The sequence below is a fragment of the Hypanus sabinus genome, unplaced genomic scaffold, assembly GCF_030144855.1.
Source record: "Hypanus sabinus isolate sHypSab1 unplaced genomic scaffold, sHypSab1.hap1 scaffold_205, whole genome shotgun sequence".
In the NCBI taxonomy this organism is placed as follows: domain Eukaryota; kingdom Metazoa; phylum Chordata; class Chondrichthyes; order Myliobatiformes; family Dasyatidae; genus Hypanus; species Hypanus sabinus.
In genome coordinates this window covers 531,833-549,684 of record NW_026780152.1, presented here as the reverse complement: position 1 = coordinate 549,684, position 17,852 = coordinate 531,833, and positions in this window count along the sequence as shown.

The following is a 17,852-nucleotide window of genomic DNA, read 5'->3' as shown; positions in this document are numbered from 1 at the left end:
GCATCGCTCTCTCACCGTCCCTCTCAGCCCATTATCCCACTCTATTCCATTCTCTCCCCTTCGATATCTCAATGTCTGCCATTCAGGCTCCCCTAGTCTCTCTCCCTCCTATTCTCCTCGATTTTTCTACCCATCTCCCCTTTCTCTTTCTTCCAGTTGCATTACCCGTCTTCCTCACGGCTCTCTCCCCGATTCTCAGTCACCCTGCCGCGCTCTCCAGCATCATTCTCTCCCCGTCCCACTCAGCCGATTGCGCTACACTTCTTCTATTCTCTCCGCCACGAACTCTCACCGTCTTCCCTTCATGCTCCCCTAGTGTCACTCCCTCCTACTCTTCTCGTCTTTCTTTCCCATCTCTCTCTCCCGCAGCCTCTCGCCGTCAGATTTTTATCCTCCCCAAAGTCTTCACGGGTACTGGTGAGCATTAAAAAAATTGCCGGGGATTCTTCATTGTTACCTTTTCATAAATAGTCTTCCTGTACCAGGATTTAGAAATGGCGAGGACAGGAAATTAAATTCCAGATGCAGCCGCTAGATTCATTTCCAGTTCCATTTCCCACCCTTAATAAATGAACTGCTCTGAGCTCAGAGGTTTTATCACAACGATGTTTCCATGAGGCCGACATGATTCCTATGGAGTTATATATGCGTGTTTACTTTTCCGATGGCCCAATCAAATCGGGAGCGAGACAGGAGGCAATTCAGAGGCCTGTGAGTGCGTTTACGAACGGAACTTTCGAGGGCTTTCAGCTTTTGTTAAACTGAACATTTGAATTGTGATTTAGAGAGGAGGCTACTCCCGGGACCGTGAGGGTTCTTGAGGTATTTCTCTGCAGCACTGATCTCCCTCCCGGCACTTATCATTGTATGAAAAACAAGTGCTACAGCTAGCCCTACCAATTAGGGCCCCAAACTGTCCTTTCAGATCAGGCGACACTCTGTACCTTGCTTCCGGTGTGACCTCCTGTAAAACGGCGAGACCAGTTCGCCAAACACCTACGATCTTTCCGCCGGATCCAGCGGGATCACCCAAATGAATACTAATTCTCTTTCCTAGTCCGATCTGTCGATCCATAGTCTCCTCAACTGACGGGATTAGGTCACACTTAGGCTGTAGGAACAACATCTTATATTCTGGTTTTGTAGCCTCCGAGCTGAGTGTCGGTTTTTGAAACTCCCACTTCACCATTTTCCATGCCCTTGCCCCTCACTTATGTTATCTCCTTGACCGCCCATCCCCTCCCTCTCGTGCTCTTCGTTCACCCATCTTTTTCTTTTATTTTTTCCATGGTCTTCTGTCCCTTTCACCAATCAAATCCCAGCTCTTTGCTTCATCCGAGTTTCACCTATCGCCTGGCGTCTCTCCCTCCCTTCTCCGCACCAACCAAATCTACTCCTCAACTTTTCTTCTGCAGTCCTGCCGAAGTGTTTTGGCCCGAAACGTCAACTAATTTTATTTTGTATAGATGTTGCCTGATTTGCTGAGCCTCTCCAGTATTTTGGGTGTGCGTTGCTCGGATTTCCAGCATCTGCAGATGATTTCTAGCGAGAATGGAGAGGCTTCATCGAGAACAAGTTTGTCGAGCAAGTATCTGATCAGTTTATTCTTCATTCGTCCTCTGATAGTGCGGATGGTCCCAGTGCAGATGTGTTTTCTTTTTATGAGATGTTGATATTCCGTGATTTTCTCCCGGATAATGACATCTTCAGCAGGTGCACCGAGTGGCATTTCCTTATGGAAATCAATAAGGAACTGGAATTGCAGCTCGATGATCGTCGGGTCATAAGGGACACTGAGAACGTGAAAGATAAGGGCTACAAGGAGATAGTCACCACAAAGTTTCAGGAGACATAAACCTCAGTGAGTGTCAGGAGCTGGTAGGAAATGAACAGCCAGTGTCGATTACAACCGGGATCCACCTCAGAAATCAGTATACCACTTTGGACACTGTGGGGAGGGACGAGTTGCAGTGTAGCCACAGCGATCGGGTCTATGTCTCTGAAACTGACACGATTGCTCAGATGGGACGGGGATGGGGTGGGAGAGAAGGGGACTGTAGTTACGATCGGGAATTACATTGTAAGAGAAGTGGACATGAGATTCTGTGATTGCATTCGAGACACTGAGATAGTCTGCTCGCTTCGAGGTATGAGGATTACAGGTGAATATCAGAGGTGTACGGTTAACTGACTGATCGGTCGGAGGATTGGGCAGTAGTTAAGCAAGCAGAGGGGGTGTTTAATGAGACGGTCAGGATGGACAGTGCAAAACCACAGGAGTGAAATAAGTTGCGATGTAACTGGTGGACAAGATCGAAAAGGGTGATTACCACAGGAGTGAAGGAGTTATATTGGAAATCAAGCAATATACGAAATTCTCTCTCTCTCTCTCTCTCTCTCTCTCTCTCTCTCTCTCTCTCTCTCTCTCTCTCTCTCTCTCTCTCTCTCTCTCTCTCTCTCTTCATGATCTAGTTTCCCGGGAGTTATTTATTATCCCAGCAGAGTCTGTGCCATCTTATCTCTTGGAAACGTTGTACTTGATACAAGACTTAGAAACAGGACAAAATGTCCATATGGAATAAATCATGATTTCCGTATCTAGCATCGGGTAAGTGCGTCTATGGACACCTACAGTCTATAAAAGTACTCACGCTGAGTTGTAAAACATCACTGTGCAATGGTCTTTGCTGAACTCTCGCAAAACATTCCCACTGTATAGACTGAAAAAAGTCTAACAAAGATCGATGTTTTTTGTTACATGTCTTAGCATATGGCAAAGAGGAATCAAATTTAACTCTTTCCTCACACCAATGCAAAATTCATTGTATTGAATTTATTGATTAGGGAGCGGGGCGTAAATTCATAAGTTTTTCATCTATTAACAGATACAATATTTACCACGCTTTGCAGTCCCCTTTCCAGCTTTAATGCGCACATAATTCATTTCTCCTGCACCTTCAGCTGTGTTTAATGAGCACTCAATTACCCATGCAGGCATACCTTCTCCGTGTTACCTCCATACACGCAACCTGTCACAAATCCAATTTCAAATCCTCTACTTTATTCACAAATAAACCTTAAAATCCTGCCAGAAGACCTGTCCGGGACCTATCATACAGGTATGGTAGCAAAGGGGCGCGGCGTCGCCTTTGCTTCCTCATAGGTCTGCGGAGATTTGGCATGTAATCAAAAATATTGGCAAACGACAGAGGACTCTGGAGTGTGCTGATTGACTGTATTACGGTCTGGTGTGGTAACAGCAATGCCATTGACGCGGGGAGGGGATGATTCGGTCGAGTATATCTCGGCTGGATCCCGCTCAACCTTTGATCACACCTCAATAAAAAGTTGCCGTAGGATAGCAGCGTCTATCATTGGTGATTCTCACCACCCAGGCCGCGCTCTTCCCTCGCTGCTGCCATCAGGTAGATGGTACAAGAGCCTCTGGACTCGCACCACCAGGCTCAAGAGCACCAGATACCGGTTAACCATCTGTTTCTTGAACAAAATTGGATAACGACACTCATTTAAATACACCCTTTTTATTTCATGCTTGGTTTTTATTGAGATTTATTTATATCTGCATTTACAAATGTTTGTTGCCCATTGATCCTGTTTACTATTGCTGTTCCATAGGTCAGCCAAGTGTGGCCATAGGACAAAAAAAAATAATATCACGGTTGTATGTGGTGACATGTGTGTACTCTGATTAAAGATTTTTCTGTGAATATTTGAACTTTGAAGAATCCATATTCCTCATCTCACAATTGCACCTTATCTGACACACGTACCTTCAATCACATTCCGTATCTCTCACGTTTACATAGTCAATAAATACTGTCACTCTCTGACCGCGCATATATAGAATCACGCAGAGCCACTTCTGGGTAAATTTGCACCTTAATTATATCCACATTTGCAGCTACATAAACACATAAAATACTTGAATAACTGCCAGCATGACCGACAAAGTGGGAAACGACAAAGGGACACCAGCGCACACATTGATATGTATATACAGGCAGAAATGCACTAATATTACATCGGGCCACCGCCGCTTACTCAATTATTTCCCTGTTTACATTCTGATGGTGTCGCACAACACTCCGCACTGTCAGGCAAAATTCTCCACCACTATTCCTGCTACTGACCGTCCTCACCCCCTCCCTTGCCCCACTTTTGCCAGTTTCACATAACCACCAACTTGTATTCCACCTCGCGATCTCTGCGACCGCAGCGTTTTCCAATCTCGATGGTACGCAGCTCCCAACGACAGCCACGAGAACGGAACGTCAGGAATAACGGGAAAACTGCAGTGCGGGATCAGTCTGCTAGATTTCAAGTTCCCGGATAATGAGCTGAAATTCGAGGGTGCATTTACGTTTCTGAATACCATTCGATTTTAAAGCTTATAAAGCTGATATTTTGAATTGACAGTACACTACGCATGAACGCCATAAATTTGCATCAGATTGAGAGCAATTTTGCGAGAAATCAGTGCTTTCCCCATCCAAATCAAAACACATAAAATGCTAATGGAACTCAGCAGGCCAGTCAGCATCTATTGGAATGGATAAAGAGACGACGTTTCGATCCGAGAATCTACTTCATCTATATCGCTGATACATTTCCCATCAGAAAGGTGTGAGATCGACGGATTAACACTACGACAGGATGACGGGTGGTGAACGCAAATTGGCAGTTTGGCGCGTTGTACAAATTATTTGTTACAGCGACAGCTGAGGCTGTTCGACTGCTGAAGATCCGCTCCATAATCGAGGAACATTGGTCCGTAAATAAATCCTGAACAACGTTGGCGAACTGTAAATCCCTGCACGGTCTATCACAGTGAGACAGAGTGTGAAAACAATCAGCGTTTAGATAAAGTCCAGACAATTTATGCGGAGTAATATATTAGTTACTGGTGATACACACAAAATGTTGTAGGAAGTCAGCAGGCCAGGCAACAGCTGCGGAAGAAAAGTGAACAGCCGACGTTCCGTGCCGAGACCGTTCATCAGGACTTAGGGGAAAAGATAATAGAAAGTGCTGAAGAAATGCACGTTCTGGATGACGTAAAATCTACTTCAGTAAGGACCAGATTGAAACGCACAAGCGACTATGTCTGATTTCAAATGGACTTGAAGATTCGTTCTTCCTCTCCATACTTATATGCTAACACCACACTCCACACGAGGAGTCTCAGAGAGGCCCAATTGCATCACATCCATCTGAGGAAGACAATTTACCCTTGCAACTCCGCGATGAATTCAAGAATGAAAGGGCTGATTACAAATACTTCTCGACACCAAACCTACCAGATTTGGCGAGAGGAGAGTCAAAGGCTGAATTCAGAACAACAAATTCCCTAATAAATGTGCACCACCAGTTATATACCCATCGACATATTCCCCCAGCCAGCATGCCACTAGCAGTTGAACCCATGGCACAGTATTTAGCACGTCGAGATCTCGTCACTTCAGGACTATACCAGTTTGACGACAAACCTGAAAATGACCGAGCATGATACTCCTCATTCGTCAACGCTATCCACGGAGTCCAGCTCGGAGCAATCCAAGAGTTGGATCTTACGACAAAATGGCTGGGAAAAGAATCATACGAACAGGTGAGACGCATACTTTCAGTGTACATTAACAACCAAAGCTAGCCTTACGCAAAGCATGGGAGAGACTTCGGGAGTGCTATGCGGCCCCTGAGATTATTGAAACGGCACTATTTCGAAGTCTGGAAAATTCGCCTAAGGTGTCAGCCAAGGAGCACATTAAGTTAAGAGAGCACGGAGATCTACTCATGGAGATTCAAGGCGCCAAAGAAGATGGCTATTTAACTGGTCTATCATACCTAGATACTTCAAACAGGATTAGACCAATCGTGGACAAACTTCCATTTGGTCTGCAGGAAAGGTGTGGGTCTGTTGGCTCAGAATACAAGGAAGAGAACGATGGTCGATTTCCTCCCTTTGACTATTTCACGAGGTTTGTGTGCAAGGAAGCGAAGAAGCGAAACGACCCTAGCTTCATGAATCCAGGTGGCAGTACAATTTACACCAAGCCAGTTAAATCCAGTTCGAATAATTTCAACATTAATAAACCTGTCTCAGTGCGTAAAACTGAAATCATTACAACTAACAATGACCCTAGCAAGAATTGTCCATTGCATAACGAAACATACCACCTCAAAAATGCAGAACGTTTAGGAGAAAACCCCTTGAAGGGAGAGAGGCCCTTCTCAAAGAGAAAAAAAAATATGTTTTAAATGCTGTTCCTCTGCCTCTCATCTTGCTAGAGAGTGTACGATCTCCGTGAAGTGCCCGGAATGGAATAGCAATAATCACGATGGAACCGTGCATCCCGGCCCATTACCGGAAACCGACAAACCTCCTTCGCCTTCACAACAGTACGGCGAGGTGGGAGAGGCTGACAACAGTTGTCCTGGAGTGTACCCTAAGGGTGCCAAAGTTAAGGCCATCAAAGCCTATGTAATTCCGGACGATCAGAGCAATCGCACACTAGTCAGACCAGAGTTCTTTGACTTGTTCAACATTGAGAGTAATCAGTTCCCATACTACCTTAGAACTTGCTCAGGCAGCGTGGAAACATATGGAAGGAAGGCAGAAGGCTTCCAGCTCAAGTCCTTGGATGGTAAAGTTGTTATCCATCTCCCTACACTCTCAGAGTTCAATGGAATTTTGATTAACCGCACTGAGATCCCGACGCCAAGTGCAGTGCTACACCAGCACATCGCCACCACATTGCCAAACACATCCCAGAACTGTATCCAAAAGCAGAAATACTCCTGCTATTAGGAAGAGATTTTCTCCAGGTGCACAAGGTCAGGCAGCAGGTCAATGGACAAGACGCCCCATTTGCCCAAAGCCTGGATCTGGACTCGGTGGTGATAGGAGAGGTGTGCCTTGGCAATGTACACAAACCGACAGTTAAGATACTCAAGACCAATGTGCTAGAGAGTGGCCGCCATTCAATTTTTCAACCCTGCAAATGTTTCATGTATATCAAGGAAGCACGACAAGGCTTTAACAAATGTAAAGTAACCGACAAGACACTGGATCAGTCAGTCTTCGCTCAATCTGAGCATGATAATAAATAGACGCCATTTTCTTAAAAATAATGGACACCAAGGTCTTCAGAGATGAAGCAAATAATTGGGTCGCCCCACTACCTTTCAGAGAACCACGCCAGTGCTTGCCAAACAACAAAAGAGCAGGCAGTCAAGCGTTCACTTCCTTGAAAAAAAACCCTGAAAAGGAAACCTGAGATGCAACAGCAATACTTAGCATTTATGGAGAGGATCTTCGCTAATGGGCATGCTGAAGGAACACCGCCACTGAGGGAAGGCGAGGAGTGCTTTGGGGTTTACCACCCGCAAAAGCCCAATCAGATCAGGGTGGTCTTTGACTCCAGTGCTCAGTGCGCTGGTATCTCCCTTACTGACTTGCTCCTTACAGGCCCCGAACTTAAAAATACCCTTCTCGGGGTCCTGCTGCACTCCCGGACGGAGAAGGTCGCAATCTTAGCGGACATCCAGCAGATGTTCCATTGCTTCTTCGTACAGGAGGAACATCGCAATTTCCTCCGTTTCTTATGGTACAAGGACAATGACATTAACAAGGAAGTCATTGAGTACCGGATGAAATACAGGTTTCGGCAATAGTCCATCACCTGCCGTGGCCATCTATGGGCTGCGAAAATCCATCAGAGAGGGCGCACAGGAGCACGGCGATGACACCGGTAGGTTTGTAGAAATACACTTCTATGTCGATGACGGGTTGATATCGCTACAGAAAGAAGACGAAGCAATCGATCTGCTCCGACGTACACAAGCCTCACTCGCTGAGTCAAACCTCCGCTTGCATATGTTCGCATCGAACTGTCAGGCAGTAATGCAGGACTTTCCACACGATGACTGTGCTCCGGCAGTCAAAGACCTAGATTTAGATGGAGAAACCATACCCACACAAAGGAGTTTGGGCCTCTTTTGGGAGATTACGACTGACACATTCACGTTCTCCGTGCCGACCGTGATCAAGCCTTTCACTCGCCGTGTTCTCTCCACTGTCAGCAGTGTTTTCGATCCCGTGGGTCTACTGGCACCAATTACGATCCAGGGAAGAGTCTTTCTCAGAGATCTTACCTCTGAGCTCTCTGACTGGGATACTCCCCTATCAGAAGACAAGCTAAGCAAGTGGGAGGCTTGGAGAGATTCACTTCAAGATCTAAAACGGCTTCGTACCCGACGTAGGTATACTGCGACCTCACCCACCGTGGCAGCGCACACAGAATTGTGTGTTTTTTCGGATGCGTCTGCCAAGGCCATCGGTGCTGTGGCTTACTTGAAAGTAGTCGGGAAGGATGGTGAAGTCGAAGTGGGATTTGTAACTGGTAAGGCGAAGCTCACTCCTCAGACTGAGCCGACAATTCCAAGGCTTGAAAAGTGCGCAGCTGTCCTGGCTGTGGAAATGGCAGATCTTATCCAGGACGAGCTAGACCTAGAGCTGGACGATATCAAGTTCTACACAGATAGCAAAATAGTGCTTGGTTATATTTATAACGAATCAAAACACTTCTACGTGTACGTTCATAATAGAGTTCAACGTATCCGCCCGATAACCCTGCAGACCACGAATCGAGATCTTTACCTGCATCCCGCCTGGCTCAGACATCCTGGTTCACCGGACCCCCCTTTCTGTATCAGTCAGCAACAGAGAAAACTCAAATGAGCGAGACATTTCAGCTGATTGAACCCGAAAGAGACTCGGAAATCCGGCCGCAAATACAAACAGGAGCTAGTTACCTCGAATAATCGATACGTACTAACCAACGCTTTCAGCGGTTCTCCACTTTGCATTCTTCAGTGAGAGGACTTGCGTTCCTCATTCACATGACCAGATCACACAAACACTCATCCGGAAATAGTAAATTTAAGGGATGGCACAAATGTAACTTACCTCGCACTGCGGACGAATTGGCCCAGGCAAAGGACGTATATCTTTAAAATAACTCGAAGAGCAGCTTTTGCAAGGGAGTTTTCGGCTCTCCAAGCTAATAAACCAATACCAAAGGACAGCCCTGTAAGGAAATTCAAGCCGATCCTGAACAACGATATCATCTGCATTGGAGGACGGTTAATACACTCCCAACTTCCAGCTGCAGAAAAGAGTCCAGTAATCCTGCCCAAAGAGAGCCAGGTGTCCTTACTGCTCAGTCGCCATCACCATGAACAGGTAACGCATCAGGGACGTCACCTGACGGAAGGAGCAATAACAGCAGCGGGACTGTGGATCTTGGGAGGTAAAACTCTGATCTATTCTGTACTTCACAAATGTGTAACCTGCAGGAAACTGCAAGGGAAGCTGGAAGTTCAACGTATGGCGGACCTCCCACCAGAACGCCTCGAAGCCTGCCCTGCTTTATTTGGTCCCTGGACTATCACTACAAGACGCACTAGAGAAGGACAAGCAAAGATCAAGCGGTGGGCCATCATCTTTAGCTGCACGAGTTCAAAAGCGGTACACATTAAGGTATCGAATCTTTGGATACATCCAGCTGCATTAACGCTCTCAGGAGCTTCTTTGCGCTAAGAGGCCCTGCAAAACATTTAAGGTCTGATTGCGGCGCGAACTTTGTTGGAGCGTCCAAGGAGCTGGGGATGGACAAAACGGTGCAAAGGTACCTCAGTCAGCAGGGACGCAGCTGGGAGTATAACACACCACACGTCTCTCACATGGGAGGCGCATGAGAGCAAATGATTGGTATCGCCAGAAGAATTTTTGATTCAATGTTTCTGCAGCAACGCACGCGACTGACCCACGCGGTACTGTGCACACTAATGACAGAGGTCACAGCCATTATAAATGCACGACCACTGCTACCTGTGTCTTCTGACCGGCAAAACCCCTTCCTACTCTCGCCTTCAATGCCCCTTACGCAGAAGGCAGGAGCTCTCCCTCCACCTGGGGACTTCTCAGATAAGTATTTGTACACAAAGCAATGGAGACAGGTCCAGGCTCTGGAAAATCGGTTCTGGTCTCGTTGGAGACATGAATATCTACCTTTGTTGCAACACAGACAAAGATGGACAGAACCGTGCAGGAATCTTCAAGTTGGAGATTTACTCCTGCTCAGGGACAAGCAAATCGCCCGCAATTGCTGGCCAATGGCCAGAATCACTGCCACATTCCCTGGTAGTGATGGACATATCAGGAAGGTTGAGTTGAAAACTTCTGACCAAGGTGATGTGAAAACTTGCCAAAGGCCAGTTGCAGAAGTCATTCCACTTCTACCTTAGGACCGATTTAGAGACTGAAGTTTTGTATTATGTTCTCTGTGACCTTACGAAGGTCAGCCGGGGGTGTGTTGCCTTTAAGGCATTTGTTTAGTTTATTATATTTTCGCTTTAGTAATTCGTTTGTTATCGTTTTCTAGTTAAAGTTAAGGTTGTTTAAAGTAAATTCGTTGTCTGTGATATATCGCGGCATGCGATGACGTCACACCCTCTTTCGCCTCGTCTTGTGGGAAAAATTCGGTTTGGTGAAACGGGAAGGATGTGTGCAGCATCTGCGCAAGAAAAGTTTTCTTTCTACGCACTAGAATCAACAGTGAAGCAACGCCGTAATTTCATGCGATAATCGATATGTTGAATTAAAAATTCTGTTAAAAGTAATTCTGATTCTGTTAAAAGTAATGACGGTTGATAAAGTTTATGTTTTTTGTTATTTAAAGAGTTGCGGATAGATTGTGTTCAAGTTTATTTAAAGCCAGTCGATGGCGTAGGTAGATTCTGACTGTGTGTTGCACTTTAATGTAATATAGTTGTTGCAGTTTTACTATTGCAATTACTTATGATGTAAATGTGATGTCAAGAAGTAAACAAATAGTGTATATATTTTGTATTGATTTATCAACAGTTTTCACCATACGTTAATGTGGAAGAGTGAACAGAAAACGGTTAATCTTACTGGGACCGCCTCATTGATTGGTTTATGCTTTGTGTTTAGTTCAGAGTTCTTTTACACCTGTGCGAGAAGACTACACCATATTTTATCATGTGCTTCCAAGTATCCTGAACCCTATCCTTAATAATGGACTCCAAATTCTTCACAACCACTGCTGTCAGGTTAAACCGCCTTCCTTCTGCAGGCTACTCAAGGACCGGAATGGCATTTTCTCAAAACACAAAGAAGCATTCCAGAATCCACTGATTCTTGAAAGATCTGCCGCACTCCTCCCTAATTACGGGCTGATTCGTATTATTGTTATGTTATTGTTTAGTTTACCATCATTTCATTTCCCCCTCCTCACTGGTTTTAATAGCCTTCTGTAAATGTTTTTTTTTTTATTAAGAAAACCTTCCTTTTACACTACATTCGCGCAATCTTTGGGAAATCGTGTCCTATCTCTATTGTTATAATGCTGGCGCTGCCTTCTCTGGTCAGACATGGTTGGTGTATCAACCCTTTGTAATACTTCTCCTTGAGGGAGTCTGCCAGTAATGCAAATCCCGTACTTTTATTTTGACAATTACACAAGCAGTATTTCTATCTGTTGATAATGACAGAAGTTGCGTATTTACATACAGTTATTGACATAAAACGTGTATATTATTATGGCACAGAGCTGTATAATTCGTCGGTTTTAACGACACAGAATTACCAGAGTCTACTTGGCTGTGATACCCCTGAAATGACCTGAAATGGTGGGAAATGTTTCCACTCCTGGTGTGGTGAATATATTAAATCACCACAGGGCAAATGAAAACTCAGTGATCTTCCTCACCATATAAAAATTACAGCACGGAAACACACCATCTCGGCCCTCCTTATCCGTGTCGAACGCTCACTCTCACATAGTTCCACTGAACTCAATCGGCGCATTACCCTCCATTCATTTCCTGTCCATATACCTATCCATTTTTTTAAAAATGACAATATAGAACCTTCCTCTACCACTCCTTCTGGAAGCTCGTTCCACAAAGCTACCTCTCTCTGAGTAAAGAAGTTCCCCCTCGTGTTACACCTAAATGTTTGCCCCCTAACTCTCAACTCACGTCCTTTTGTTTGAATCTCCCCTACTCTCAATGGAACAAAAAGCCTATCCACGTTAACTCTATCTATACTCCACAGATTTTAAATAAATCTATTAAGTTCTCCCCTCCACCTTCTTCGCTCCAAAGAATAAACACATAACTTGTTCAACCTTTCTCTGTAACTTAGGGGCTGAAACCCAGGTAAAATTCTAGTAACCCTCCTCTGTACTCTCTCTATCTTGTTGACAACTTTCCTATAATTCGGTGACCAGACCTGTACACATTAATCCAAGTTTGGCCTCACGAATGCATTGTACAATTTTATCACTACATCCCAACTTCCTGTACTCGATGTTGTAATTTATAAAGGCCTGCATACCAAAAGCTTTCTTCACCAACTTATCCACAAGAGATTTCACCTTCAGGGAACTATGCACCATTATTTCTAGATCACTGTGTTCTACTACATTCCACAATTTACTATGTATGCCCTATTTGGATTATTCCTACCAAAATGTAGCACCTCACACTTATTACCATTAAACTCCATTTGCCATCTTTCAGCCCAGTATTTTAACTGGCCTAAACCTCTCTGCAAGCTTTGAAAATCTTCTTCATTATCCACAAAGCCTCTTATGTTAGTATCATTGGCATACTTACTATTCCAATTTGCCATCCATCATCCAATTTAAAATGTATATGACAAATACATTGGACCCAGTACAGATCCCTGAGGCACACCACCAGTCAGCGGCCTCCAACCTGACAATCAGTTATCCACCACTACTCTTTGGCAGATCACATCCAGCCTCCGTTAAATCCATTTTACTACGTCAATATTAATACCCGACGATTGAACCTACCAAACTAACCTTCCGTGTGGAACCTTGTCAAAGCCTTACTGAAGTACTTATAGAGAACATCCATTGCATTACCTTTGTCACATTTCCTAGTAACCTCTTCGAAAAGTTCAATAAGGTTTGTCAAATATGACAAATCCATGCACAAATCCATGTTTACTGTTCCGAATCAGACTCTGTCTATCCAGATAATTATATATGCCATTTCTGAGCATAATTTTCATTAATTTGTCTAACACTGACGTCAAACTTACAGGCCGATAATTGCCAGGTTTACTCATAGAACCCTTTTAAAACAATGAAACCAGATGAGCAATATGCCAATCCCATCCCTGTTTCTAATGAAATTGGAAATATTTCAGTCAGAACCCTTGCTATTTCTATACGAACTTCTCTCAAGTCCTAGGGAATATCCTGTCAGGACTCGGAGGCATCCACCTTTATATTCTTTAAAAGCGCCAGTACTTCCTCTTCTTTAATCACCATAGTTTCCATAGCTACCCTACCTGTTACCCTTACGTTGCACAATCCAATATGCCTCTCATTTGTGAATACCGAAGAAAAGAAATAGTTCAAAACCTTCCCATCTCATTTGGCTCCACACATAGATGTCCACTCGGATTCTCTAAGTAAACAACTTTTTCCCTCACTATCCTTTTGCTATTAATATATCTATAGAAACACTTTGGATTGATTTTCACTTTACTTGCCAAAGCAAACTCATCTTCTTTTATCTTTTCTAATGTCTTTCCTAACATACCTTATACATTCTTTATATTTTTTACATTCTCATTTACTCGATGCTACATATATTTATTGTAAATCTCTCTCTTATTCCGAACCAAGTTTCCAATATCACTTGAAAACATGTCTCTCTGAAACTTTTAACATTTCCTTTCTACCGAACAGAACAGAAATATTCTGTACCCTCAAAATTTCACCTTTAAATGACCTCCACTCCTTTTAAATCCTCTCGCATTTCCTCAAAGTTAGACTTTCTCCAATCAAATATCTCAACCTATCCTTCTCCATAATTATATTGAAACTAATCATATTGTGATCACTGGACCCCAAGTTCTCCCCAACACATATCTCTGTCACCTGACCTATCTCATTCCCTACCAGGAGATCCAACACAGCCCCTTCTCTAGTTTGTATATCTATGTATTGCTGCAAAACAACTACCCTGACATATTACAAACTCCAAACCATGCAGCCTTTTACATAATTGGGTTTCCTGTCTATGTGTGGACAATTAAAATCTCCCACAATCACAAACTTGTGCTTACTACAAATATCTGATATCTCATTACAAATTTGCTCCTTCAATTCTCGCTTTCCATTAGGTGGTCTATAATACACCCCTATAAATGTTACTACACCTTTCCCATTCCTCAATTCCAGCCAAATTGTCCCCCTAGATGAGCCGTCGAATATATCCTGCCAAAGCACCTCTGTCGTGTAGAAGAACATTGTATCATTACGTATTGCATGCATGCATTTCTAAATGACAATAAACGAGGACTTAGTGTCCTCATAATCTAAAGTAATATTTTCCCCGACAAGCAATGCAACCCCTCCCCCTCTTGACCTTCCGATTCTGTCACACCTGAAGCAACGAAATAGAAGAATATTTAGTTGCCAATCACTCCCCCCCACCCCGCAACCATGTTTTACCAACAACTACAACATCATATTTCCAGGGATCAATCCATGCTCTAAGCTCACCCACCTTTCTTACAATGCTCCTAGATTTAAAATAAATGCATTTAAGAATTTTTTTCTCCTCTTACTCTATGTTTATCCCTAAAGGTGCAAACAACTTTTCTATTTTCTTTTTCTTCCTTGTCCCCTACATCTTCGATCTGAGCGCTCCCCTTCACTATGACCTGCCTACCCTTCCTCACACACTGTCTACAAGCTTTCTCTGTTTGTGAACTAATATCCTCTCCAATTCTCTTCATTTTGATTCCCACCCCCTACCATTCTAGTTTAAAGTCTCCCCAGTAGCCTTAACAAATCTCCCCGCCAGGGTCCTGGTCCCCCTGCGATTCCAGTGCAAGCTGTCCTTTTTCTACAGGTCTGTCAGGAACGGGGGCCGGATGGACCCAAACGCAGGACGCAGACACTGAAGTACTAGGGGGAGGACAGGATGGGGATGCCATGGCATTTAATTGTTAATGCAGGCGGGGCTGGACCCAAAAGTTCAGACGAGGCAGGCATGCAGGAGGATCCCAGAGTCCAGACGAGGCAGGCAGGCAGATTGCACAGTCCGGGGCAGGCAGGCAGATTCCTCAAGGCGGGCCGCAGGGATTCCGGGCCCGGCCGCCTCCCAGGCGGGAACACAGAGTCCTGGGCCAGTCGCGGACACATCGGCAGGTGCGGGGCACAACCCTTAGGGAGCAATAGGTGGAAAAGGTAGAACCCTCGCCGGGCATCGGCATTCCGGCCGGACCCGCCCGCCGGAAGCAACGGGTAGGAGGGGGCGGAAACCCCGCCAAGCAGCGGCAGTCCGGCCGGAAGCAACGGGTAGGAGGGGGCGGAAACCTCGCAATGCAGCGGCAGTCCGGCCGGATCCTCCCGACGGACGCAGCGAGTAGGAAGCTGGGTCCAGGGTGAGCAGCATAACTACAGTGATCCACCGGGTACATTGGGAAAGGCAACCGAAAGCGCGGTCAAGTCGAATAAGACGGGACGGCGGGGCCAGCGCACCCGAGAGGAGTAGGAAAAGCATGACAAACGGGGTAAAAGAGGTACAGAGTGGGTTGCAGCGCGGATGAGAGAGCCTGTTGCAGAACCGGCAATTGCCAGGATATGGAGCAGAATGCGGACCAAACGAACCAGGTGTGGAGTAGGTTAAACCGACTTCGGAGCAGACGAGGAGTAGACGAACCTGGTATAGAGCTGGTTAAACCGGCTTCGGAGCTAACAGAATGCAGAACAAAACAACCAGCAACCCGGCCTCCGTCTCACGGCCCCTTATAAACACCTGCAGCCGAATTGGCCACAAGTGTGCCTCCTTGATCCAGGATGATCTTAACAGGCTCAAAGGGACCGGGAGGGACAGCTGCAAGACCCGGAGTCCAGAGCACTCGGACCGGCTCGTAACCAGGAGCGCGGATTACGGCCGGACCATGACAAAGTCACACCTGCCCCAGAAGAGGTGCCAGTAATCCAGAAACTTGAACCCCTTCCCCTAGCTGCAATTCCTCTGCCACGCATTTATCTTCCACCTTACTCTACTCCTACTCTCACTGTCGCGTGGCACAGGCAGTAATCCTGAGATTACTACCTTTGCGGTCCTTCTTCTCAACTCCCTTCCTAACTCCATATATTCTACTTTCAGGACCTCTTCCTTTTTCCTACCCATGTCATTGGTAGCAATATGTACGGCGACCTTTGACTCTTCACCCTCCCACTTCAAGATATCTAGGACGCGATCTGAAACTTCCCGGACCTTGGCCGCAAGGAGGCAAACTACCATTCTGTAGCTTTCTCTGAGTCCCTAACCGTCGAGTTCCCTATTAATACTGCCTTCCTCTTCCTTTTCCTACCCTTCTGAGCTACAGCGCCGGATTCTGTGCTGGACGCACGGCCACTGTTGCGTCCCCCAGGTTGGCTGACAACCCCCACCATAGTACTCAAACAGGAGTACTTATTGTCAAAGAGAACCGCCACTGGGGTACGCTCTAGTAGCTGACTCCAGCCATTCCCACTACTAACCGTGACCCACTCCCCTTGCGTGGCCCCGGTGTGACCATCTGCCTGTATCTCTTCTGTATCGACTCCTCATTCTCCCTGACATGAGCTGCAATTCCAATTCCCGAACATGTTCCCTTAGGAGCTGCAGCTCGGCGCACCTGGCGCAGATGTGGACGTCCGTGAGTCTGGGTACTCTCGCACTCATATTTCCCCCTTTCCTCAAATAACAGGAAAAACTGAAACCCAAACCTACCTTGCCTCGCCATTTCCGCCCAAGCCCGTTGAGACAAAGCCCTCTTTTCAAAACTATGCACTCTTCTGTCAGCCATTTTCGGCCTTGGGGTGAAAAAAAATCTCTGACTATCCACGCGATCAATGACTCTCTTCATCTTACACACCTCTGTCAGGTCACCTCTCATTCTTTGTCATTACAAGGAGAAACGGGCCTATTCTATAAGGTACGACATCCATTCCAAGTAATCCCCTCTGCACTCCCTCTCTATAGTGGCTATTGTATAGACACTGGTTGGGGAAGATCTGCGTGCATTCACCCTGTTTATTTCCCGAACTCTTCCTTTCAGATTATTACTGGCAATTTTGAAGCTTATTAATATTTCAAATCTGTACATAGGTGGCCAGAACAGCAACGGTATTCTATCTAAGGCCTCACGAACATGTTGTACGGATTCAACATAACGTCCCCACTCGTGTACTCAGAGATCTGATTCTGAAGTTCATTGTAATCAGCGCTGAATACGAGCCGGTCTGCCCGTGACGCCGATTTCCTGGAATCACCGGTCTATATCACCAGGTCTCTTATTAAATACTGCACGCTAAAGTCCAAGTATTCAGTAATTGTCTCGGAACCTATTGTTTCTTCCCTCAAAACGCTGACCATCTCACACTTCTCTGTATTAAATGCCATTTGGCATTTTTTAGCCCATTTCCTAGTCAGTCAACATTAAGCTCCAAGCTTGGATTGAGTTCCTGGCTGGAAGAACGCCTCCAACTTAGGAGTCGGTGGCAGTTCTTTTGATTCAGTTTTCTACATCGAGATATTGGTCATTAACATTAACAAAGCAATGGGCCTATACCAATCCTCCACTACATTTGCAGAGTCAACGAATCAACCATTCACTCTATGCTAATCGACAGAAAAAAAACGTTAACCAATCCGTCCACGCAGCAACAACTAAATTCGTGTGGGATCGTAAATTATATTATCAA